The sequence below is a fragment of the Choloepus didactylus genome, chromosome 3 (assembly GCF_015220235.1).
Source record: "Choloepus didactylus isolate mChoDid1 chromosome 3, mChoDid1.pri, whole genome shotgun sequence".
Lineage (NCBI taxonomy): Eukaryota > Metazoa > Chordata > Mammalia > Pilosa > Megalonychidae > Choloepus > Choloepus didactylus.
In genome coordinates, this window is record NC_051309.1 from 3,633,563 (window position 1) to 3,657,938 (window position 24,376).

General features: G+C 47.8%; 1 protein-coding gene across 4 annotated transcripts in view; it reads left to right on the top strand.

Annotated features, from left to right (window-relative positions):
* The window catches only part of RGS12 (regulator of G protein signaling 12), a 163,118-nt gene that overhangs the window by 27,146 nt on the left and 111,596 nt on the right, over positions 1-24,376 (top strand). The window lies entirely within an intron of this gene.

The window sequence follows — 24,376 nt, forward strand, 5'->3', positions numbered from 1 at the left end:
GTAGAGGCCATCGTAAAGGACTTTGTTTAGGCAAAGGAGGGCCCAGGATGCGAGGCCGGGGCTGTGGGTGGGGACAGGGATGCATTGGCCGTGGGGTGAGGTGAGAGTTGGCACTTGGCGAACTTGCCTCAGAGAAACTTCTCTCAGGGGACGTTTAAAATGTTAAAACGCTCTGTGTGTGTTCATGTTCTTGTTTTTGAAAATAATATCTTGAGAAAACCCTCGAAGGACCTCTGGAGGGTGGGGCAGGGCCGCAGGGCATGAGCAGAGGCTTTGTTCCACGTTCCCCGTCCTAATGTTCGTTATTTTTCATCGTAAGACACGTTAAAGAAAATTAAAAGCTGGAGGAAAGGGCAGGTCTCCCCAAATACCACTGAGAACATGTTCACGTATCTAACTGCATTTCTGCTTCTTCAAACCTGTTGTCATCGTACAGGTTTCAACCAAACTCTCACAGTGGAGGCTGCAGCAGGAGCTGGGCTGGGGCCTGGGCTGCCCGTCTTGTCGGGGTGCCCGTGTCTGTACCCGGCAAGCCCTCCTGTGGCGCAGTCGGGACCCCTGCTGGCTGTGGAGCCCTGGGAGCTCGTCGCAGCCTCTGCTTTCATTATCGGGGTGTGTGTGGGGTGCTTCCACTTTGCTAATGCTGCCGTTTTGCAAAACACCAGAGATGGATTGGCTTTTATAAAAGGGGGTTTATTTGGTTACACAGTTACAGTCTTAAGGCCATAAAGCATCCAAGGTAATGCATCAGCAATTGGGTACCTTCCCTGGAGGATGGCCAATGGTGTCCGGGAAACCTCTGTTAGCTGGGAAGGCACGTGGCTGGCGTCTGCTGATCCCAGGTTGTGTTCTAGCTCCTCTGTCAGCTCCTGTGCGTTCTTCCAAGTGTCCCTCTTGGCTGTAGCACCTCCTTCTGCTTGTGAACACTTTTATAGGACTCCGGTGATTCAATTAAGACCCACCCTGGATGGGTGGGGTAACACCTCCATGGAAATTATCCAGTCAAAGGTCTTGCCCATGGTTGATTGAGTCACATCTCCATGGAAACAATCAAAGGATTCCAACCTAATCAATACTAACACGTCTACCCCCACAAGATTGCATCAAAGAGCATGGCGTTTTGGGGGACATAATGCATCCAAACTGGCACAGGGGTGCAGGAGGGGGATTGTCTGGAGGCCAAGGGCCCTGGAAAGTTGCTAAAATGTTATTTGAAATTGGGAAATTGACCATCTCCTTGCCTGTGTATTTTAAAGGCTTGTTTTACCCATTGCGGCTGGTAAGTGAATAACTGAGTTGATGGGACTGAAGTGTCTGCAGGGCGCTTATGGATACGGTGCACCTGCCCACGCTCATCCAGGTTGAAGGTGATTGTGGACTGTGGAGCTCATCCTGCTCAGATGGCTAACAGTGGGTTCTGATCCTCACAAAGCCCCGAGGCAGATGATGTGACGGTGGTCACGGTCGGTCAGAGGAGACGCCCAAAGCTGTCAGTGCCTCGGGACAGGTGTTGGTCACCAGCCAAAGCCTGATCCCAAGCTCGGATGGAAAGACGTGCTACTCCCGAGAGGACAGACCGAGCAGGCCAGCGGCACCGGGGGGCTCAGCTCCATTGAGGCCAGGACCAGGGGATGTTCTGCCCCCGGCCCCCCTCCCTCCACCAGGGACAGATGGACCACCCGGTGTGGGCGGGCACCCTAAAACCTCCCGCCGGGGTCAGGTGGTTGCTGGTGAAGGTTCTGTATGCCTGGGAGATGGGGAAGATCTGCACCGTGTCCCCTTAACCTCCCAGGCCAGCCGACACCCTGGCCTGAGCCCAGGGCGTGTCTGCGGGTCCCAGGGAAAGGCAGCAGGCCGCGCCAGAACTGACGACCACAGCCTTGTGGGTGGGGTCTTCGGGGAACCCCGAGACGGGTCAAAGGAGACCCTCTTCTGGGTTCCGGGCAGGGGCCTTTGACAGAGCTCTGGCCGTGCCTTCTGCGGGCTGCCAGCTCTGGGTCTCGGGCCTCCGTGGGCTGGGGTGCAGGGAGCACCAGGCTCCAGCTCCTTTCCTGGAACAAACACCCGTGGGGCTGCCGGAGCCTCTGGTTGACTCCGAGTCCTGGAAAAGTGGATTCTGATCGTCTCTGCCCGTGTTCTCATTGCTTTTGTGGAGGAGAGAATTTTGGAGGTCCGTAGCCCACCCGTGGATGGGACCTTATTTGGAAATGGGGTCTTTGAAGATGGAGTCAAGTTAAGACGAGGCCGCACTGGATGGGGGGCCTGAGTTCAGTGACCATTGTCTCTCTGAGAGAAAGGAGGGGGATTTGGACGCAGAGCGACAGAGCGCGGGGCACACACGGAGGGGCGGCCTGTGAGGACAGGGGCAGAGAGCGGGCGAGGCAGTGCCAGCCGGGGTGCCCAGGATGGCCGTCACTGCTGGTGCCGGGACCGCCGAGCGCAGTCCTCCCCCAGCCTGCGAGGGAGCAGGCCCTGGCGGCACCGGGAGCCAGTGTGCGTACCTTTTACGACAGTCCCAGGAAAGTAGTGTAATCCCTAGCAAACTTCTACAAAGGTAATAAGAGGAAGGAGGCGAGAGAAGAATTAATAGTTAAGTACATACGCATAACCAACGAGGAGGGAAGACGAAAGCCACCGTGGTCCAGGTTCTCTAATGAGCAGCGACACCACTCGCACCACTTCGCCCCCCACGGGACCTCAGCTTCTCGGGGTTCTCAGTACGGTGACCTGAACGTTCTTTCTGGAAGGGCCCAAGTCTTTAGTGGTCCTGACATTTTTGTTTGCTGCAGTTCTCCATTGGTCTTTGCTGTTGATCATGGAATCACCAAGAGGCGCTCCAGGGAGGCCCCCGGGGTCCGGATAAAGCCCCCTCCCCCCATCGTGTGGCAGCCGCCCAATTTCTCTTTGGTAGAGCGACCCCCCTTCCTGCCTTTGGTTCGGTGGCCAGAGGAGCCCACGGTGGCCGGATAGCCGTATCGTCACCAGTTCGGAGAAGCTGTCACTGGGTCCCCCGGTGGGAACGAAGACCTGCAAACCAGCAGAGCTCGAAGCTGCCACTTCTGCAGGTGGGTTCCCAGGTGGACGAGTGAGGGGAGCTGGCCCTTTCCCACCCCTCGATTCCGAGACCCACACGTTCTAGCTGCGAGAGGGGCAGCACCCGATGGAGATCTTTTGACTCAAATCATATAGAATCCTCTAGGACACAACCCCGTTCTGGCAGGGTGCCGTCTGCCCCCCGGTGCTGTAACCGAGTCTCCCAGAGGCTGTCTGCTTTTATTTGAGGCCAGCAGTTTTTGGTTTTGGGGGTATGTGGTGGGACCGGTTACTCCCATAGGCCTGAGGGAGGCCTTCGCTGCCCGTCTGTGCTGGGAAATGGCTTCTCGATCGGAAGCCACGCTGTGCAGAAAGCCGTGATGGTGGGTGAGCTGTTCCGCAAGTCTGTGGACGGTGAGCTGGCAGAGCATTCCAGGCAGGGAAGGCCAACTCCTTCCCTGAGGCTGCATCTCTGCTCCCTCCTGGTGGCAAAGGTCCAAAGCAATCAGCCTGCCCCCAGAGGCCGGCCGTGCCCCTGCAGCCGTCTGAAGGAATGGGGCCACACCGGGGTTCAGGGTGGGTCTCTGCGGCTGGCAGGTTGGGCACGAGCAGTCGTGGTGGCTGGGGCAGGACTGGGAGGCAGACGTCCGCGTCGGCGGGTCAGTGCCTGGCCTCCGTCCACAGCGTCACGTCCACGTGGCTCACAGGCCCGTGGAGCAGACAGTGCGGTTGCTGGGGTGAGAGACCGATGACCTCCATGCGCACCAGGTGCCGTCTGGTTCACCCGACTACTGAGAATCTTCTCTGCAGGTAGGTGCTCTTTAGTGAGCAGTCACAGGGCACTCACGTGTCTCCACGTTTCCCAGGAGGCCATCCACGTGCGTCTTCCCCAGACTTTCTCGTCCCCAGACTTCCAGTCGTGTTTCTTCCAAGTCTCTGATCGTCCAGCCAAACCACCAGCAACCACCAGGAACCAGGGTAGAGCCACACTTCTGTTCTCTCAGAGCAGACGAAGGGGACAGCCAGCCGTACTGCTGGCAGGGTTTTCCTTCACCGCTGCCCTGCAGGGCCCCACCCGAGTGGAGCGTTGCAGCTGCAGCTGTGCAGTTTCAGATAGTGCAGCACATTGTGTGGAACCATCTGTAATCCAGAGCCCAGGTTTTTCCTCTGTCAGCCAGCGGATTGAAAGAACTCCCTGTGGGCCCACAGGTGAGGACTGAGTGAGGAGGCCACGCGGTAGGATTTGGTTTGGAAGGAGTCTTGGCCTTCCCCTCCTGGGCTTGCCTGAGGCTGGTTTCTGATTTACCCGTTCTCACTCGAGGACAGACAGCTGCTGCACGTGCTCAGCCTTAAGGCTCGGTGGATCAGATTATTGTTGAACTCTTGGTTCATTGTGGGAACTCAGCCCCCACGGTCCCCTGATGTCCCATAGCTGTGGATTCTGTCTCTACCAAGGCCTGGGAGCAGCCAGAAAGTGTTTCTTAAAAGGAGAGTAGTTGTCTGTAGAAGAGGGCACAGATTTACCACAAACCCTACTGCTTTGCACTGTGAGTCTCCAGTTGGTGCTGGCTGGAAGCTTCATACGGCACCCCAAAATAGCCGTAGACCCTTCAAGTGTCATTAGATCCGCCAGATTATGCTAGCCCGGTGCCAAGCAGCCCGGACTCGCCACAGAGCCTTCCCTGTCTCTGGTCTCACTTGGCTTTGGCAGGCTTTTAGGTGACTTAGCAGATGGTTGAAGTAACATACTCAAATTTTGCTTCCAAAATCCAGAAAGTCCTACCAAGTTTGGTGCCTCTTTCTTCTAGTAAGGTGGTGTGACGCGGAGCCTCCTGTCTGTCACCTTAGAGGGAACACGCTCAGAATCATCGGGCCTCTGGAGACTTTGCTGGGCTGGTGGATCCCAAAGTTCTGGGGGGTTTTTCTCCCACTGTCTGGTTGGCTTATGTCTTATGAGGCATTTAAGAGCTCTTGATGTTTCCCGCATGTCAGATCAGATCAGGGTGGTGTTATCGACGTGGCGGGCCAGTGTGATGTCTTCTGGAATGTCGAGATGATAAGATCTCTCTGGACTTCGCAATGGCAGAGAGCAGCGGGGAGAGTGGACGTGGCCTCGAGGCAGGACTGAGACCCGTCTGCTTCTGAATGAGCCGAACTGGCGGGACGAGTGGGCAGGGGTGGGTCTTTGCCTAGGGAGCTGCGCTCCGATTCCTTTAGGGATGAGGACTTGCTTCCAGTTGAGGCTCTCGGCAGGGGGCGTGCCGGGGCTTCCACTCCACGTGGAGCCCGAGTGTGCCGGGCACTCTCTGCTGGTCATGGGTCCAGGAGTGCGGAAGGAACCAGATGGGTCTGAGCGCCACCCGGGCCCTCTGTGAGTCGAACTTGGGCTGATCCCACCTGTGACATGACCCCAGCTGGCTGGTGGAACACGGTGGTGTTTGGATCTCTAGGAACTGGCATCCATTCAGAGTGAATGTTTGATAACCCCCCGAAAGTTTTGGTATTTCTAGTAAACGCATAGGTTCCTGTGGGGGGGGCATTGAGTGTATGCTTGTGCCAGTTCTGTATCAAGGGTTCTGGCTTTGTCTTCAGTGCAGGGAGTCTGGATCTGTGAACTGGCTTACGTGTGGGCACTGGGTGAGAGGCTCTTCCCCATCGTGACAGCTCAGGTCGGGTGTTTGGCCTCTGACCCGTCAGTCTTTCTGTGACATGATCATTACGCGGGAGGCTGGGATCGATGTCACTCCCAGAGACATGCACCCAGCAGTCACGGCAGAGGCTGCCGCTGGCCACGCGTTCCGATGGAGGGCACAGCCCTCCGGCCCCTTGTGGTGAGCTGACCACCTCGTCCTCAGCAGTTAAGTGCTGCCATTTGTCTTTCGCTTTTCAGGGGTCTTGGGATTCGGGTTCCCGTTACCAGTCCCAGAGGCACCCTCCATCGCCGGCTCCTGACGCCTTCTTACAGTGAGCCCCCATGAAGCTGTCAGTGGAGGGCGCCGCAGGGGACATGGGCTGGCCGCTCCCAGAGGCCGCTGCTGGCGGGTCCTTCCTTCCCCCTTCCCGAAGGCTGCTAGCTGTCCCGTGGAGAACACCCAGCGGCACTTCTCTCAGTCCTCGGCGAGTGTCCAGCTTAGTGCCTCGGCCAGCTGGCAGCCTCAGCCCCAGCCTAGTGGCCACGTGGCTGGGACCCAGGCCTCTCACTGGCGAGGGGGCTCCTGAAGCCCAGTTCCCACTGAGCGCCCCAGAGGCTGCCCCCTGAGGCCCCCCGACACTGACACCGTGTGCCAGGCCTGTCCTGCCCTGCGGCAGGTGGACACCCCACCCTCGGGCCCCTGCAGGCCCATCTGCCAGCCATGGCTCAGCGCACAGGGAGGGTGTTTCCTGGCGTGGAGCAGCTCTGGCCGGGGACACGCGAAGTGCCTGCCTCCCTTGCGTGGGCTGCACGTGCTCCTGCTCCGGAGAGGCGAGTCCTGGGCTTGGGGAGGGTCTCCCAGACAAGGCCCCCGTGTCCTCAGGTGCTGCTCTAAGCCCCAGGGTCCTCTCAGAGCTCTTTACACACTTTAGTAATTACGTCCACATTTCTCTCAACTCTTTATACTGAGCGTTCCCTTTTCACGCTACTGGCACAGCCTTCCTTCATCCGGCATGCAGAAGAGAAAGCCGGCTGTTGGCAGAGCATTTTGCTGAATTTAGCCACTGTTGGTCTCTGCGTCCAATCAGTTCTGTGTCCAAACCAGCAATGGGCTCGCCCTTTCTTTACTTTTCTTTACCAGTGTTTTTGTCACTGCCTCGTTGACCCCTGTGTGCCCCAAGCTCAATCCAGCTCTTGGCTTTCTGTATCCGGGGAGCGGGCCAAGGAGGATCCACAAACACAGGGAGGAGGGAGGGAAACAGAACTCAAGAGGGCCTTAGTGTGGACTGGTGGAATTATTAAAGGGCAGACTGGACTGAGAAATCAGTTAATTTGACTTTATTTGTAAATACTGGGTTAAGTTTCTGCATCAGATGGAATTCAGGCTTAGGTTAGAGAATGAAATTGGGTTGTATAAAATCAGAGTACATTTTAAAGTTAAATTTCCTGCATATCTGAGTTTATGAACGTAAGCATTGCATTTCTGACATTTAGTTGAGGAAAGAGTAAGAATGTTTGTTTCCTTGCCTCTTTTTTTTTTTTAATTCCCCTTGAAAGAACGCAAATGATAGGGTTGTTAAGTCAGTTTCCTGAGAATTGAAGACCCTGCTGAGGAGAAGGATGTGGGAAGATGACGCGGTAGAAGCTCGCGGAATCTCCCCCCCGCCAGAACCACTGCTGAACCTCAGGAACTGTCCGAATCGAGTATTTTGAAACTGGAGTCCAGTGGTCTGTAACTTTCTTTTCTTGTAGGACCTTCATCTGGCTTTGGTGTTAAGGTGATGCTGGCCTCATAGAATGAGTAGGGAGCGTTCCCTCCTGTTTGATTTTTTTGGAAGAGTTGGAGCAGGATTGGTGTTAATTCTTCTTGGAATGTGTGGTAGAATTCACCTGTGAAGCCATCTGGTCCTGGGCTTTTATTTGTTGGGAGGTTTTCGATGACTGAGTCAATCTCTTTACTTACAATTGGTGTGTTGAGATCATCTGTTTCTTCTTGAGTCAGTGTAGCTGTTCGTGTTTTCTAGGAATTTGCCCAATTCATCTAGGTTGTCTAATTTGTTGGCAGGCAGTTGTTCATAGTATCCTCTTATGATCCTTTTTATTTCTCCGGGGTCAGTAGTAATGCGCTCCCCCACCCCGCCTTTCTGATTTTATTTATTTACATCTCTCTTTTTTTTGTCATTCTAGCTTAAGGTTTCTCAATTTTATTGATCTTCTCAAAGAACCAAATTTTGGTTTTGTGAATGCTCTCTATTTTTTTAATTCTCAATTTCATTTATTTGCTCTAATCTTTGTTATTTCTTTCTGCTTGCTTTCAGTTTAGTTTGCTATTCTTTTTCTATTTCCTCCAAGTGTGCAGTTAGGTCTTTGATTTTGGAGCTTTCTTCTTTTTTAGTGTAAGCATTTAAGGCTATAAATTTCCCTCTTAGCACTGCCGTTGCTGCATCCCATTGGTTTTGGTCTGTTGTGTTCTCGTTTTTGTCTGTCTCATAATATTTACTGATTTCCCCTGTGATTTCCTCTTTGATACATTGATTGTTTAAGAGTGTATTATTTAACTTCTATATATTTGTGGATTTTTCAGTTCTGCACCTGTTATTGATTTCCAGCTTCATTCCATTATGGTAAGAGAAGATGCTTTGTATAATTTCACCCTCTTTAAATTTATTGAGACTTGTTTTGTGACCCAACATGTGGTCTATCCTGGAGAGTGGTCCATGTGCACTTGAGAAGAATGTATATCTGCCATATTATGTCTTTTAGGTCTAGTTCATTTATCATATTATTCAAGGTCTCTGTTTCCTGTTTGATATTCTGTCTAGGTGTTCTGTGTTCTATCTATTGACGGGAGGGGTGTATTGAAGTTTTCAGCTATTATTATAGAGGTTTCTTTTCCTTCCTTCAGTTTCGCCAGTGTTTGTTTCATGTATTTTGGGGCCCTGTGGTTAGCAGCATAAATATTTATGATTGTTATTTCTTCCTGATTGATATTTCTTTCTTCCTTGGCTCTTTTATTACTATATAGTGTCTCTTGTAACAGCTTGTGACTTAAAGTTTATTTTGTCTGATGTCAGTAAAACTATCCCAGCTTACTTTTGGTTATTATTTGCATGGATTATCTTTTCCATCCTTTCGCTTTCAATCTATTTGTGTCTTTGGGTCTAAGGTGAGTCTCTTGTAAACAATGTATTGTTGGCTCACACTTTTTTATACATTGTAACTCCCTGTGTCTTTTCATTGGGGAGTTTAGTCTATTAACATTCAGTGCTGTTACGGTAAAGGCAGTACTTGCCTTAGCCATTCTGTCCTTTCTTTTTTGTATGTCGTATCTTTTTTTGCCTCTCTTTTCCTTTATTGCAACCTCCTTTTCTTTATAGTTGACCTATTTTGATGTATCTGATTGATCCCTTTCTCATTTCTGTTTCTGTGTATTTTAAAGTACGTTCTTTTTGTTTATCCTGGTGTTTGTATAACATAACCTACATCTATAATCTACTAATATGGAATGATATCAACTTAGCTTCAATAGCGTACGCATTCTCTGCTCCCATATCGCTGTTTTCCCTCTCTATGTTGTTTTTGTCCCAATTACCTTTTTATATTTTGTGTGTCCATCATCAGGAAATATGCCTTTTTCTTGTTCAATTGTATTCTGACTCTTAGAGGAATTACAGACTAGAGTTGTATATTGAGGATATGGTACTATTGGGTTTTGCATTTCCCTTTTTAGTTACCTTTACTGACAGCAATCTTCACGTCTTCACACTGTTCCAAGCCTCTCTCTCCCGTCTTTTCCTTCCAACCTGCAGAACTGCCTTTAGTAATTCTTGTAGGGCAGGCCTTTTGTTGACAGACTCTCAGTTTCTATTGATCTGTGAATATTTTACACTCTTCCTCATTTTTTAAGGAGAGTTTTGGCTAGCAGTTTTTCTTTTTCAGCACCTTAAGTACATCGTATGACTGCCTTCTTGCCTCCCTGCCTTCTGTTGAGAAGTTGGCACTTAGTCTTATTGTGTGTCACTTGAATGTGACGAATCACTTTTCTCTTGCTGTTTTCAGGATACTCTCTGTCTTTGGTATTTGACTTTCTTTGTGTGTGTCTTGGATTAGGTCTATTAAGGTTTATTCTATTAGGAGTGCATTGCCCTTCTTTACATGTATATTTATGTCTTTCATGAGAGTTTGTAAATTTTTGGCCACTATTTCCTCAAATATTCTTTCTTTCCTTTGCTCTTCCTTTGTCTTTTGAGAAACCCACGAAGGTGGGTATGTGTGTTTGTGCGCTTCATGCTGTCACACAAATTTCTTAGATACTGCTCAATATTTGCTTTTCTCTTTTCTATCTGTTGTGATTCATGATTTCGATTTGCCTTGTCTTCCAGTTCACTGGTTCTGTCTTCTGCCCATTCAAATCTGCTGTTGTGTGCCTCTAGTGTATTTTAAATCTCCATTATTGTACCTTTCATACTCATAATTTCTGTTATATTTCTTTTTAACTTTCAAATTCTTCTTTATGGTTACACATTGTCTTCTATCTGTTCCAGTTTGCTAAAGCTGCTGGAAATGCAATATACCAGAAATAGGTTGGCTTTTATAATGGGGGTTTATTTTCACAAATTTACAGTTCTAAGGCCATGAAAATGTCCAGATTAAGGCATCAAGAGGTAGATATCTTCTCTGAGGAAAAGGCTGACGGCATCTGGATGCCTCTGTCAGCTGGGAAGGCAGGTGGCTGGCATCTGCTGGTCCTTTGCTCCCGGGTGGCATTGCTTTCAGCCTCTGATTCCAGTGGCTTTCTCTCTAAGCATCTGTGTGTTCTCAGCTTCTCTGGGGCAAACTCTGGGCTTCATCTCTTAGCTTAGATTTAAACCAGCACACTGTCCTTTAGCTCTATATCCATATTTTCCTTCAATTCCTTGAAGTGATTTAGGAGATTTGTTTGATTAGTTATTCCAAATTCTGTGTCTCCTCCGAAGTTTTAATTTATTCCCTTGCCTGAGCCATAGCTTCCTTTTTCTTAGTATGGCTTGTAAGTTTTTGCTGATGTCTGGGCATCTGATTATTTTCATTTGCTAACTCTGAAGGTCAGTTTCTCCCTCTTGTCTAGGGTTTTATTAATGGTTGGCTTTGTGTAAAGGCTCTTCTGTGATTCTTGGTCCAATTTATTCCAGACCTTTAGAACAATCCATGCTTAACTGTTTGAATTTTCTTGTCTCTTCTTCGTCTGTTGTTTGCCTTGGATATGCAGTATAATTTTTAAGATAGCACGTTTTGTGCAATTGCTTCACCTCCAGGAGAAAGCTTCCTTTCCTCTCTTCCTTTTCTGGGAATCTTGATCTGTTTGGTTTGTTTTTGTGCAGATTTTTCTCCCCAGGCCCTACGATTTGTTTAACTTCTCCCCCCTCACCCAGTGCCCCCCTTCCTGGCACTTTTCAGTTCTGGGACCCTCCTGTCTTGCAGCAGTTCAGTTTAAACCCCTCCCTCACCCCTTTTTCTTTCTGGAGGCTTTTCTGCCTCCAGTTTCTTCCCTGTTAGGGTCTCCCGCTCCGGGAGCCAGATGGGGTCAATCCACAGAAGGTGGTCCAGCCAGCAGAGACCGGGTTTAAGCAGCGCATCTCTTACCAACAGTTCTCCAGTTTCCCTCCCCCCTCCACCCGCCTGTGCTCTCTTTGTATAGGGCACTGCTCGGTGATTTGTGGTATGCCTGGGGTCTCCGTGGACCTGGGTCCCTGTGCGGGACGAGCATGGGGTTCTGACTTGCTGCTGTGAGTGGCTCCAGGGTCTTGCGTCTGTGCAGGAGGGTCCTGGGCCATTGCCTCTGTGCGACGATCAGGCTGCGCAGGACGAGTGAGGGGAGGGGTCTCAGGAGGGCAGAAATGGAGTAACGGGGGAGAAAAAAACATATAAGTCATACAGAAAACAAATAGCTAAAAGGCAGAAGTAGGTCCGTCCTTCTCATTTATGACCTTAAATGTCAATGGATTAAACTCCCCTATTAAAAGGCAGGGATTGGTGGTTTGGATGACAAAACCTGATCCATCTGTACACTGTCTACAGGAGACACACTTCAGCCACAGAGACACAAAGAGGTTGAAAAGAAAAGGGTGGACAAAGATATTCCATGCAAAAAGTAATGAAATGAGATCTGGAGTTGTCTATATTTTTATCACCCAAAATAGAATTTGAATTAAAAAAAGATTACAGGAGACAAAGAATGATATTATGTATTGATAAAACCCAGCAAGAAGATACAATGATTATAAACATATATGTAACTCACAACAGATCCCCAAATATATGAAGCAAAAATTGACAGAATTGGAGGGAGAAATAGTTCAACAATCAAAATTAGAGACTTCAATACACCACTTTCAGTAGTTGATTGAACATGTAAACAGAAGATCAATGAGGAAATAGGGGACTTGAACAATACTATTAACCAATAGGACCTAAGTAGGCATATTTGAACACTACACCCAACAAGAGCAGAATACACATTCTTCTCAGGTGCACAGAGAACATTTTCCAGGATAGACCATATGTTAGGCCACAAATTGACACTAAATAAATGTTAAAATATTGAAATTATCTGCTCAGATCACAGTGGAATAAAGCTAGAAATCAATAACAGAAGGAAAAGTGGAAAATTTGAAATATGTGTGTGTCGGTTTGAATGTATTGTGTCCCCCAAATGCCATTATCTTTGATGTAATCTTGTGTGGGCAGATGTTATCAGTGTTGATTAGATTGTATTTCTTTGAGTGTTTCTTTGGAATGCGACCCACCCAGCTGTGGGTGATGACTCTGATTGGATGATTTCCATGGAGGTGTTGCTCCGCCCATTTGGGGTGGGTCTAAGTTGAGTCACTGGAGCCATATAAATGAGCTGATGGACAGAAGGAACTCAGTGCAGCTGAGACTGACGTTTTGAAGAGGAGCCAGAGTCAAGAGGGACACTTTGAAGAAAGCACAGGAGCTGCAGATGAGAGACAGTTTGAAGATGGCCGTTGAAAGCAGACTCTTGCTCCGGAGAAGCTGATAGAGGGCAAATATCCCAAGTGCAACTAAGAGTGACATTTTTGAAGAACTGTAGCCTAGAGAGGAACATCCTGGGAGAAAGCCATTTTGAAACCAGAACTTTGGAGCAGACGCCAGCCACGTGCCTTCCCAGCTAACAGAGGTTTAGTGGGCACCATTGGCCATTCTCCAGTGAAGGTACCCGATTGCTGATGTATTACCTTGGACACTTTATGGCCTTAAGACTGTAACTGTGTAACCAAATAAACCACCTTTTATAAAAGCCAATCCTTGGCTGGTGTTTGCATTCCTGCAGCATTAGCAAACTAGAACAATGTGGAAATTAAACAATGCACTATTAAAGAACCAGTGAGTCAAAGAAGAAACCACAAGGGAAATTAAGAAATATTTTGAGATGAATGCAAATGAAAAACACAACATACCAACACTTATAGGGTGCAGTAAAGGTGGTGCTTACAAGAAAATTTACAGCTCTAATTACCTATATGTTCTGGTTTGCTAATGCAGCCGGGATGCAAAACACGAGAAATGGATTGGCTTTTATAAAGGGGGGTTATTTGGTTATACAGTTACAGTCTTAAGGCCATAAAATGTCCAAGGTTAACACATCAGCAATCGGATACCTTCACTGGAGGATGGCCAATGGTGTCCAGAAAACCTCTGTTAGCTGGGAAGACACATGGCTAGTGTCTGCTTGCTCCCAGGTTGCATTTCAAAGTGGCATTCTCCAAAATGTCAGTGTCAGCTTTCAATGGTTGTCTTCAAAAGGTGTCCCTCAGCTGCAGCTAGCAGTGTGCTCCTTCTGTCTGAGCGTTTCTAGGGCTCCAGTGAACTAATCAAGGACCACACTGAATGGGCAGGGCTACACCTCCATGGAAACATTCAATCAGAGGTCACACCCTAATCAAAAGTGTCACTCACAGTTGGGTGGGTCACATCTCCATGGAAACAACCTAATCCAAAGGTTCCAACCTAATCAACACTAATACATCTGCCCCCAACAAGATTGCATCAGAGAACATGGAATTTTGGGGGATATAAACCATCCAAACAGGCACACTATATTAAAAAAGAAGAAAGATCACAAATCAGTAAGCTGACTTCACACCTAAAGAAACTAGAACAAGAAGGGCAAACTGAACCAAAGTTAGTAGACGGAAGGAAATAGGAAAGAGCAGAACAGAGAACAATGAAATAAAGAATAGAAAAACAATAAAGAGTATCAACAAAACCCAAAGTTGGAATTTTGACAAGTTTGATAAAATCAACAAACCTTTAGCCAAACAAAGAAGAAGAGAGAGAGAGCAGAAATAACTGAAGTCAGGTAGTGGGGACATTACTACTGACCTTATTCAATAACCAGGATTATAAGGGGGTACTATGAACAATTATATGCCAAGAAATTAGAAAGTCTAGATGAAATGGACAAATACAAATTACCTAATCTGATGCAAGAAAAAATAGAAACTTTCCACAGACCTATAACAAGCAAAGAGAATGATTTAGTATATAAAAACTTCCCAACAAATAGAAGTCCAAGACTGCCTGGCTTCATTGCTGAATTCTGCCAAACATTCAAAGAAGGTTTAACACCAAACCTTCTCAAATGTTTCCAGAAAACAGGAGAGGAGGGATTACTTCTTAATTTGTTCTGTGAGGCAAGCATTACCCTGTACCAGAGCAAGATAAAGGCAGCGCAAGAAAAGAACACGATAGGCCAATATCCCTTATGAATATAGATGCAACAATTTTCAACAGAATACAAACTGAATCCAACGGTAAATGAGAAGGATTATACACCAAGAGCAAGTGGGTCTATTCCAGGAATGCAAGGTGGTTCAGCATAAGAAAATCAATTTAATTTACTACATTAGCAGGATGGAGGAAAATACCATGTGATCATCTCAATTGATACAGAAATGGCATTTGACAACATCCTTTCATGATAAAAAAAATTCAGAAAACTGGGAATAGAAGGGAACTTTGTCAACATGATAAAGGGCATTTATGAACAACCCACAGCAAATATCATTCTCAGCTGTGAAAGACTGAAAGCTTCCCCCTGAAGGACAAGGAGGGCACTGTCGCCACTCTCCTTCGACATTGTGCTGGAAGTGGTGTCCAGGGCGAGCAGGCAGGAGAGAAAGGAAAGGCGTCTGAATTGGAATGGAGAAGTCGGATCATCCCAGTCTGCATATGACATGATCCTAGGTGTAGTAAATCCCAAAGAATCTGCAAGATAGGTCCTAGAACTCATCCATGAATTCAGAAAAGTTGCAGCATATAAGATAAACACACAGAAGTCAGCTGGGTTTCTACCAGTCACGAATGATCTAAATAGGAGATCAAGAAAGAATTCCATTTATAGTAGTATCTAAAAGAAGAAAATACCTGGGAATAAATTTAACTAAGGAGGTGAAATACTTGTATCCTGAAAACTACAAAATATTGCTGAAAGAAATTAAGGAAGACCTACATAAATAGACATCTCATGTTCATGGAATGGAAGACTTAATATTGTTAAGATGTCAATACTGCCAGAAGTGATGTACAGATTCAGTGCAATCCCTCTCAAAACTCCAGTCGTCTTTTTTTTCCAGAACTGGAAAAACTGATCTTCAAATTTATATGGGATTGCAAAGGGCCCAGAATAGCTGAAACAATCTTGAAGAAGTAGGATGAATTTTGAGGACTCTCACTTCTGATTTCAAAACTCAGTATAAAGCTACAGTAATTAAAACAGTAGTTTAATACAGGAATTTAATTACAGTAATTAAAACAGTGTGGTACTGGCAAAAGAATATATATACACAGACCGTATTAGTCAGAGTTCTCTAGGGAAACAGAACCTACAGGAGATGTCTGTAAATATTATGAGATTTTTATTAAAAATGTCTCGTACAGCTGTGGGGATGCAGAAGTCCAAACTCTGTAGGGCAGGCTGCAAGCTGGGAACGTCGATGAAGATTTTGGATGATTTCCCCAGCAGAGGCTGGCTGGCTGAAGTTGAGATGGAAATTCTCCCTTCTGACTGCTGAAGCCATCACTTCTCCTTTTAAAGCCTTCAACTGACTGGATGAGAGGTCTCTCATTGCTGAAGGCCATCTCCTTGGTTGACTGTAGGCATCATCAGCCATAGATGCAATCAGTTGATAATTTAAGTCCATGAAATGTCCTCACAGCAACAGTCAGGCCAGTGCTTGCTTGACCAGACAACTGGACACCATCACCTGGCTAAGTTGACACATGAACCGAACCATTACACAGACCAATGGAATAGAATTGAGATTCAGGGATAAACCCACAGATCTATGGCCAGTTGAGTTTTGACAAGGGTGTCATATTCTGTTATATGGAGAAATAATGGTCTTTTCAACAAATGGTGCAGGGACAACTGAAAAGCCACGTGGAAAAGAATGAGTGTGGGCTCCTACCTCCTGCCATATAATTCACAGTGGATCAGTGACCTAAAAATAATGGCCAATATCATAAAACTCTTACAAGGAATCATAGGGAAATATCCTTAGGACCTTGTATTTGGCATTGGAGTTTTAAATTTTACCCCAAAAGCACAAGCGATAAAATGGACTTCATCAAAATTAAAAACTTTGCGCATCAAAGTACATCATTAAGAAAGTGAAAAGACAGCCTTCAGATTTGGAGAAAATGTTTATCCAGAGAATATAAAGAAAAGATAAAGAAACTACAACTCAACCACAAAGAGACAGAAAATAATAAGTGTTGGCGAGGATGTGGAGAAATAAGACGCATTGTGCCTTGTAGATGGAGTGTGCCATGGTGCAGCCAATGCGGAAAACAGTTCGGTGGTTTCTCAGAAAGTTAAACATAGAATTACCATAACCCAGCAATTCCACTCCTAGGCATGTATCCCAAAGAATTGCAAGCAAGGAATTGGACTGGTATTTGTATCCCCATGTTCACCACAGCTTTATTTACAGCTGCCACCAGGTGGAAGCAACCAGGTGCCCATCAGCAGATGAGTGGGTAAACAATTGCGGTCTAGCCATACAGTGGAATATTATTCAGCTGTGAAAAAAAGTGACCTGTTGGTACTTGCTACAACGGGGATGAACCTTAAGGAACCATGTTTGCTGACATATTCCAGACAGAAAAGGACAAATATCATATGCTTTCTCTTCTATGAAATACTTATAAGTAAATTCATATAGACAGAAAGCAGGTAGTGGTTACCAGGAGTGAGGGGAGTGGGGAGTGGGGAGTTATTGCTAAATGAGTTTGGGTTTTGGTTTGGCATGATGAAAATAGTCTGAAAATAGGTGGTAGAGACTGTCCACAGTATTGCCAATGCACTCAGTGTCAAAGAATTGTCCACCTAAAATGGTAAAAGTGATTTTTATGTGATGTATATTTTACTGCAATTTAAAGTAAGCTAATTATTTCAAAAGATCTATTGAGGATCAAGCTTTCCTAAAAATGTGTAGGAACCGCGAGGCCCTGCAGAAGCAGGGAGAGGTCCACTTTGGCCCCGGTTCCCTCTTGCCGCGCTTGGATGTGCCGCGGCCCAGGTTTAGCAAGGGAGGTCTCGAGGTGGGGTGGGTGCTCCCGTCACTCATGTCAGCGAGCCCCGTGGGTTGTGAAGCATTTCCATTTTATACCTGCCATTGTCAAGGGTGCATATCCCATAAATGTCAAGATTCCAGGCTTATTTCCCGGAAGCAGTCCTAGACACGCCAGAGAGGCCCTGCGGAAAGCGTTCCATAGGGCAGCGCTCGCCCTCGGGCAGTTTCCGTCATTGTGCTCGCCGGGAGGTCTGTCGTTAGCAAGGTCCCGTGCACATTTCCTCAGCTCAACTTTGGTTTCTGTGGCAACTTAGGGGGATTAAGGGAGAGAGTGGGTTTCAGGGGACCCCAGACTCCCCTGCCCTCCCTTCTGCTCAGCGGCTCTGCTCTTCTAGATGTCAATCCCAGAGAGTCCAGACTCACGATAAAGGGTATTTAGTGGAGCTTCGTTTGCAATAAGAGCACTTAGAACAGTGCTTGGCATTTAGCAGGCTTTAGTACATGTTTCTTGAGTGAATATATAATTGTTATTGACAATTGAGTGAAAAAACAAAAGGTATTTCCACGCTATAGCATACATGTACTCATTAAAAGGTGATGAGTTTCGATGCTGTGTTAGCTTCCCAGCTGCTAGAACAAACACCATGCAGCGGGGTGGCATCAGGGCAGGGATTTGGGGGCTTGCTGTTTCAGGGGTTAGAGGCTGGCTTCCTCCCGGGTTGGTGTCCTCTTGCCGCCCAGCGTCCTTGGGGTTCCTGGGCCTCCCCATCACCTGGTGATGCGCCTGGTGGCGCACATGGTGCATCGTCTCCCTTCTCTGCCGGGTTCTGTTGTCTCCAGCTCCTGGCTGCTCCCTGGGGCCTCTCCTTCTGGGTCCAGTTTCCTCTGCTCATAAGGGCTTCAGCCCTCGGACTCATTCATTTGGGCCACGTGGGCACTGAAGTAACCTCACCAAAAGGTCCTGTTTATAAGGGCTCACGCCCACAGGCATGGCTCCAGATGGGGCACGTGCTTTTCTGGGGTACGCAACTCCGAGCCACTCACGTGCTTTAGCAGCATGGCCTGAACAAGATAGAGGTAACTTTCTTGCTCACATAAGAGTTTGGGGAGGCCATCCAGTGTCACGTGCACGGGGAAGCCAGGCTCCTCCCTTTGGGTCATGGCATCCTCTTTTCTAGCCGCCCTCACTGCCACATTCCAGCTGGCAGAATGTGCGCATCCCATTGGCCACAACCCGTCATGTGGCTGCACCTCGCTGCAAGGGAGGCTGGGAAATGTAGTCTTTAGCTGGACAGCCATGTGCTAGGTAAAAATTCTAGATTCAAAGGGGAGAGTGGTTACTGCACACTGAGGCCGGCCAATATGTTACTGATGAGGAAAGTTCCCCAGGCATGTTAAGTGCAAAGAGCAGGTCATGATCCTGTTTTCAACACCCTCAAATAAACCCATCCAATGTAAAGTGTACATATGTTTCTCTGCAAATACATAGCAAAAATACAAATAGTTACTGACAGTTACCACAGGAGTGGGAAGTGAAGACTGGGAAGGAGGCAGGACATTTTTGTTTTGTTTTCTTTTCATTTGTTACCATGGGAATATGAATGTATTTTATTTACTAAAAGTTAAAATTCTTTTGGAGAAAAAAATAAAAACATTAAAAGGCTGCAGTGAGTGAGGCATAGCGTTGGAAACCGTGGGCTGAGTTTGGCACGGCGAGTTAGCCGTGCATTGCGTCAAGCCAGGAGAGTTCTGGATTCAACAGACATATTTTGTGCAGTTTTTCCAGTACAATGAGGGGAAGTTTTAAAATAGATTATGAAACAAACCCCAAACATCTGAAGAATTCTGAAAGGCCACAATTAACGTCCCGTGATTTAAATCCCTCTCTAGGAACGGCTGCGTGTTGCCCTGTGTCGACCGCGCCGCCCACTGCCCCAGGTAAGAAGGAAAGGAAGCAGACAGAAGGCTGGGGTCACGCTGGCACACGAAGACAAGCACCTGCCAGTTAGGGGCCTCGCCAGGGTCATGACCTCACCGGGAAATGCCGGGCACAGGCGTGCGGAGCCCTTGGGGGGCGGAGGGCAGCCACGGGGCAGAGGCACGGGCTTGGCAGAGGTCATGCCGGTTTGAATGTATTATGTCCCCCAGAAAAAGCCATATTCTTTGATGCAAACTTGTGGGGCAGACATATTAGTGGGGATTAACTTGAAACATTTGGATTAGGTTGTTTCCATGGAGATGCGCCCCACCCAACTGTGGGTGATGACTCTAATTGGATAATTTCCATGGAAGTGTGGCCCCGCTCGTTCAGGGTGGGCCTTGATGAGTTCACTGGAGCACTGTATAAGCTCAGACAGAAGGAGCGAGCTTGCTACAGCCAAGAGGGACACTTTGAAGAATGCACAGGAGCTGAGAGAGGAGCTTCAGCTTACAGAGACATTTTGGAGATGGCCTTTGAAAGCAGACTCTTGCTCTGGAGAAGCTAAGAGAGGAAAAACACCCCAAGAGCAACTAAGAGTGACATTTTTGAGGAACTGCAGCTTAGAGAGGAACGTCCTGGGAGAAAGCCATTTTGAAACCAGAACTCTGGAGCAGACACCAGCCACGTGCCTTCCCAGCTAACAGAGGTTTTCCGGACGCCATTGGCCATCCTCCAGTGAAGGTACCCGATTGCTGATGCGTTACCTTGGACACTTTATGGCTTTAAGACTGTAACTGTGTAACCAAATAAACCCCCTTTATAAAAGCCAATCCATTTCTGGTGTTTTGCATTCCGGCAGCATTGGCAAACTAAAAGAGAGGTCTTGTTCTTTTTTTGCCTCGTTTTGTTTCTAGAAAAAGTGGGAGTCTTCAGGGCTAAGCCGCCCCCATGTTCCTGCCAGAACCAGAAGTGTGTGAAGTGTTTCAATCCAATAACATTATATTGGTTAGTTTGCTTTGTTTTTAGCTTTATAAAAGTGGCTTTGTAGCTCCATCATCTGCAACTTGTTTTTTAATCATTCAACATGAAAAGAAAAGTCATTTCGAAGATTTATCCATGATGTTATGTGTAGTTGTTGCAGTTCATTTAAACTGTGTCTACTATTCCATTGTGTGAACACACCACTAGATACACGGCTGTCTATTATCTACCTACCTGTCTACCTGTTTGTCTGTCTATCATCTATCTGTCCATCATCATCTCACTCTCTCTCCCCACCCCCCTCTTTAGCTGTCTCCACTTTAGAAAGGGTTAGTCATATTCTGGTGAACATTCTTGTGTATGTCTTCACACGTGTGCAGGAAAGAATTTCTCTATGGGCATCACCAAGAAGTGGGATGGCTGGTGTGTAGCTGTATTCAGCTTTACAGGTAATGACGAGGGTTCAGTTTTTAGTGTCCTGAAAGCAGACCCAAGGCCGGGGGGCACGGAGAGATTTCATGATTGCTCACTTATAACAGCCACCCCGGTTTCCCACGCCGCAGCTCCCCCCCCGGGGTGCTGCCGTGAGAGGGAGGTCACCTGTCACCCTGTGTGAATGTACAGGAGGAGCCGTGAACTGGGATTCTGGGAGCTGGTACACATGCCGTGCCCCCCCCCCCCCGAGACGGGGAGAAGCTTTCGCTCTTGGGACAGAAGGGGAGGCCCCGGCTCCGCTCGCGCCCTGCTGCACACACACGTGCCTCTGGGACGGGCCTGCCAGGGGTGCCCAGCACCTGGGTCTCACCCCCCCCCACAGAATGTGAAATCACATCCCCTCGGGTTTTCACTTCTGTTCAGACGTTTTACATTAAACCTGCTCAGAATGCCCCAACTGTGCAGAAACAAACATTTTCTTTAGTCCCATACTAGGCATGAGTTCAGATTGTTCCTCATTCTTGCCCGAGCTTGGTATTGTCAGACTTCTTTATCTTTTGCTAATCCGATAGTTGAAATATGCTGTTTCATCGTGACTTTAATTTGCATTCCCTTGCTTTTTGAGATGCCCACTCAAACCTTCTGCTCGTTCCCCTGCTGGGTTGTCTTTTTCTCATTGGTTTGTAGGAATTATAGACACTGGCTCTTATTTCTTTGCTGATTATTTGTAATGCACGTATTTCTCTTCCCAGTTTGTGTCTTGATTTTTCATTTTCTTTCTGATGTCTTTTGACAAACAGAAGTTCTTAACCTAAGTGTCGTCAAGCCTGTCATTCTTTCATGGTTTCTGTTTCTGTGTCTTAGGTAATAAATCCGTATTACTGTGAGGTCAGAAATTTTTTCTCCTTTTTCTTTTTCTAAAAGTTGTTTGGAGTTGCTGTTTACGACTGGAGTAGAGTGGGACGCATGGTAACTTTTTCTGCGTGTGACCAGCTGTTCTGCCACTGGTGACTCAGTTCATCCTTCCCCGTGGTGGCCTCCCTTAGCACGGCAGCTGCTGTGCACTGATGGATTCGGGTCGATGGTATTTGTGTGGAATTATTGAATCTGTACCCATGGGTGAGACTTGTGTCGTTTTCCCTGCTCTAATTGTCTTTGTCTGGTTTTGGTATCAAGGTTATGCTAGCCTCATAAAATTATAAAATTAATGTGAGCTTTCCTCCCTTCCTCTTCCACTTCTCCCTTTTCTTCTTTTCTTTCTAGTATATTGAATCTAATACACACACACACATATGCACACATACGCGCACACATGCACACATACACACGCACACACATACGCGCACACATGCACACATATGTGCACACACATACACATGCACACACACATACACACACGCACACGCATGCACACACGCACACATGCATACACACATGCACACACACGCACACACATGCATGCACACGTGCACACACGCACGCACACACACGCGTGCTTTTTAGGGATACATTCATTTTGTTTTGTTTGTTACTGATACAGCTATACCAGCTTTCTGAGTCAGCGTTTTCCATCTTTTTATTTAACTTTTCCACATCTCTGTGCTTTAGGATTGTTTCTATAAGTGGCAGAAAGTTGGATTTTTTTCCCTAATCCAGTCTGACATTCTTCGTACAGCTCAAGCATAAGATCAGAATAAATTTACAGATTTAGTCTGTTTATATTTATTGGGATTGCTGGTATATTGAGTATTCGTTCCACGATATTACTTTGCACTCTTTGTAAACTTACTTTTTCTAGTCATTTTCTCCCTGCTTTCTTGCCTTGGTTTGTTTTTTGTTTCTTTTTGAGGCTATTTCTTGGTTGGATTCCTTGCTTCATTTCCATCCTTTATTGGTTTGGAAGCTGTGTGATTTGTTTTCACCTTAGAAAGGTTCTAGTCATAGCTGATTGCCTGGCTCTTGGGTATTTGTTGAGTAAAAATGTTTTCCTTGATTTTTCTGTCTCTTCTTACATGGCCTTTACTGCATATTCACTTCTCCTTCCTTTAATAGGAGACCCCATACGTGTGCGCATGTTTCTCTGGGGACCCCAGAAGGTGATTCGCTCTGCCCCGGAAACCCTTCTGCAGCTCCTCACACATCTCCCCCATGGCCATCTTGGCAAATTTGCTGTTTTATGTTTGAAATAGAGTTTTGTTGATTCTGAAATCATTTATATTTGGGGCTGAGAATTCCTCCTGGTGTGGAGGATTTAACCAGGCGTGCGTTCTTCGGCCTGTCCCTCTGTGCGGCGGTGCTGGGCCCCTTCCCGCGGCTCGTGTTCAGCCGCGGTTGGGAATTCTTATTTCTCAGTGGACTTTCTGCCCGTCGTGGGCCTCGAGGCACAGAAGCGACCCTCCCCTTGCCCGCTCCCTGCTCCCCGCGTGTCCCCGCGAGCGCCTCACCCCGGCAGAGGCAGGGCCTTCCCTCGCGGCCCTGGAGTCCAGTTTGCAGCTGTCCTGACCTGGCGGGGCCGGCCCAGGCCCCCGCAGGACCCAGTGCTTCGGCCCAGCACCCCAGGGCGCGCCTCCAGCTACGAAGGCTTTACAGTTGCAGCTTCCTCGTTGTGTCCTTCCGACTGCTGGGTGACGGCTCCTCGAAGTGGCTGCCTGTGCGCCACCTCAGAGTTTGTTTTTGTCTTTTCAGTTCTCCAATTCCTGGTGTCTCAGTTCCTAAAGCTTCCGGAATGCAACATGCCAGAAATGGACTGGCTTTTACAGTGGGGATTTATTAGCTTACAATTACAGTTCTAAGGCCACGAAAATGTCCAGCGCAGGCACCAGTGGGACGACACCTGGACTCTGGAGACAGGCTGCCGGCGTCCGGGCTCCTCTGTCGCGTGGGAAGGCTCAGGGCGGCGTCTGCTGGGCCTTCGCTCCCGGGTTCCGTTGCTGCCAGCTTCCGGCTTCCGTGGCCTCTTCTCTCAGCGTCTGTGGGTGTGTCCTCGTCTCTCAGCTTCTCAGGGCTTCTCTGGGCTGTTTCCTTCTGTCCTTTATCCTCTCATAGAGGGCTCCAGTGAAGGATTAAGACCCGCCTTGAATGGGTGGGTCACATCTCAACTGACACAACCTAATCAGAAGGTCCCACCCGCACTAGGTCTGCCCCAACAAGAGTGGATTAAAAGAACATGGATTCTGTGGGGTACATACAGCTTCAAACCACCACCTGGTCAATAATTCTTTACACGAAATTCTCTCTGTTACAACAAGCGATGTGGTTTTGGTTTCTGAGCAGACCCTGCCTGGTGCCCCAGGAGAAGCGTGTGTCAGCTAGAAATCTTCCTCATGGCTCTGCCAGCTCTCCTTGGAAAACCCTTCCGATGATCTGGTCTGTTTGACACTAAGTGTCTCTCTGCTCAGTGTTTGCGTGCACCGTCAGCATTTACTGAGCATCTGCTACATGCAGCACTGCGGTGGGTGGGGCAGCGGAGGAGAAGGCCCCGGCCCAGCCCACCGGGGTTTATTGGCTCGTGTTCAGGCTGAGGGTTGGGAATTCTTGGTTCTAAGTGGACTTTCAAGAGTTGCAGAGCAGTAGGAGAGCTGCGTCCCGTCCTAGGCCTGCCGCCAGCTGTGTGACCTTGGGAAGTCCTCTGCCGGCTTCACTGTTCTCATCTGTAATCGAGGCGATCAGACGGGCAGGTTTCCAGGTCACATCTTGGGCTAAAATTAGTCGTGTCCCTGGGCTGGGGTGGGGGGTGGCACAGCGTTGGCGCAGAGGGGAGCCAGGCGGCCGGATGCAGGGGGCGGCGGGGGGGCG